Genomic DNA, 2,798 nt, shown 5'->3' with positions numbered 1-2,798 from the left:
GTGCAGAACCTACACCGGCCCACGGCCACTGGGCAGAGGAGGGCTGGGGCTGGGGCTTGGAAGAGGCTCCTTGCCAAGGTGCCATCACCGCACGCTCCCCACAGCTGAGAGGCAACCGGGCCTGCAAATCGGGGGAGATGTTCGTCAGTGTACCTGCAAATGCCTTTGCCTCCTGAAGGAGAGGTCTCCGTGTTAGGAGCGTTAAAAGTGAACGGGTTGGACTGTAAGGAAATAAAGGGTTTCTCTTTTTCTTTGTTTTTTTTTTTTAAATATATTTTATTGATTTTTTACAGAGAGGAAGGGAGAGAGATAGAGAGTTAGAAACATCGATGAGAGAGAGACATCGATCAGCTTCCTCCTGCACATCTCCTACTGGGGATGTGCCTGCAACCCAGGTACATGCCCTTGACCGGAATCGAACCCGGGACCCATCCGTCCGCAGGCCAACGCTCTATCCACTGAGCCAAACCGGTTTTGGCTCTTTTTCTTTGTTTTAAATAATTTTTTTTTTCATCTCTTGAGCAGAGTGAGAGGAATTTGAGGCACCTTACCCAGTCAGATGTATTGCTTTTATGTTACGATTGTTTCTCACCTTCAAATCCCAGGTGTTTTTTTCCAATCACGGAGACTTTAGGCAAGAAAAGAATGTCGCTGCACAGTTAGGGTTGAGGCAACTCAAGAAAACCAAATATACACAGGAATTTCCTCTTTCTTGAAATCCTTATTTTGATTTTCAGTGCCTCAGTTTCCATAAGAACTTAAAAGCACAGAATGGTTCTATAAATAAAATTGATTTTTAAATGTAAGATATTTCAAAATGTACATGGAGACACATGTAAAACATGCCTTTCGTCTCTGAGAGCAGGGAATTCGGTTGCTCATCTTTGTATCTTTGTACCAAGCTCTTAGATGATCAATAAAACTTAATCGGTGGATGAAAATGTACTCAGAATGGAGCGCGGGAAGCACATGATAGTAATTTAGACACAGCACTCTAAGAATCAGATAACAGTAAAAATCTTACAGAATTCCTAATCAAGAACAGTAAACATTTTGATAAAGCCGGAATTTTATATAATGTTTATAATGATATATAATTTAATGATTTATGTTAAATGAGATAGCCTACAAAAATTGTTTAGCACAGTACCTATCTAGCAGCTCAAATATTAGTTTTTAGTTTTGTTATTAGACTGTTATGGACTGAATTGTGCCTCCCTCCCCCCAAATTTATATGCTGAAGCCCTGATCCAATATGACTGGTGTCCTAATAAGAAGAGAGAGACAGAGACAAGGGATGTGCATACACAGAGAAAAGGGCCATGTGAGGACACAGTGAGAAGGTGGCCATCTGCAAGATGAGGAGAAGGACCTCAGGAAGAAACAACCTGCTGATGCCTTGATCTTGGACTTCTAGCCTCCAGAACTGTGAGAAAATAAGTTTATATTGTTTAAGTGACTCGGTCTGTGGTATTTTGCTATTCCCAGCAAACTAACACATAGACTAGCAAAGTGTCTCATATGTGGTAAGTGGAATTCTGAAATGGCCCCAAATTCCTGCCCCCTGATGCATATATACCTTCTCCCAGTTATTCAAACATTAAGCTACATGCTGCTGTGAAGAGATTTTGCAGGAATTTAGGTCCAAAATTAGTTAACATGAAGAAAGTGAGTAGCCCTGGCCAGGTAGCTTAGTTGCTATCCTAAACTTGTGGGTTTGATCCCTGATTAGGGCACATACAAGAACCAATCAATGAATGTATAAATAAGTGGAACAACAATCGATGTTTCTCTCGCGCTCTCTCTCTCTCTCTCTCTCTCAAACCAACAAATAAAAATTTTTTTATAAAAAGAGAAAACACATGCCCATAGAAAACTTGTACAAAAATTTCCTAGTAACTTGTTTATAACAGCCCAAAACTGAAAATAATCCTAATGTCCACCAACAGATAAACAGATAAAAAAGACTGGAGAATAGCCTGGCCGGTGTGGCTCAGTGGTTGAGCATCGACTTGTGCACCTGGAGGTCAAGATTTGATTCCTGGTCAGGGCACATGCCTGGGTTGTGAGCTCAATCCCCAGTATGGGGCGTGCAGGGGGCAGCTGATCAATGATTCTCTCTCATTGTTGATGTTTCTATCTCTCTCTCCTCTCTGAAATCAATAAAAATAATATGTTAAAAAAATAAAAATAAGAGAATAGATTATCCTGGGTGAGCCTGGCCTAATCAGGTGAGTTCTAAAAGGAACTAGGGCTATTCCTTGGGAGGAAGATTCAGAAACGTGTGGTCATTCTTCATCACTGCTTTTGGAAATGGGTGAAGCCATGTTTCAAGGAAAATGAGTGACTTGTAGGAGCTGAGAATGGCTCAGATTTGACAATCAGCAAGGAAATGGAGACCTCATTCTTATAGCTGCAAGTCATTGAATTTGGCTAACAACCAGATTTGAAGTGATCTGCAGTACAAATGATAAAGCAAATGAATAATATGTTAACAATAAGCAAATTTGTATAAAGGGTACATGAGTGTTTCTTGTACTATTTTGATTTTTGCAACTTTTTCTAAGTTTGAAATTATTTATAAACTAGAGGCCTGGTGCACAAAATTTGTGCACTAGCAGGAGGGTGTCCCTCAGCCCAGCCTGCACCCTCTCCAATCCGGAAGCCCTTAGGGGATGTCAGACTGCTTGCCTGGTCATTCCCAACTGCCACACAGGGATCAGGCCTAAACTGGCAGTCGGACATCTTTCTCACAATCCAGGACTGCTGGCTCCCCACTGCTCACCAGCCAGGCCTAC

This window comes from Myotis davidii, unplaced genomic scaffold, assembly GCF_000327345.1.
Source record: "Myotis davidii unplaced genomic scaffold, ASM32734v1 scaffold281, whole genome shotgun sequence".
NCBI lineage: Eukaryota > Metazoa > Chordata > Mammalia > Chiroptera > Vespertilionidae > Myotis > Myotis davidii.
This window is presented reverse-complemented; position numbering follows the sequence as displayed.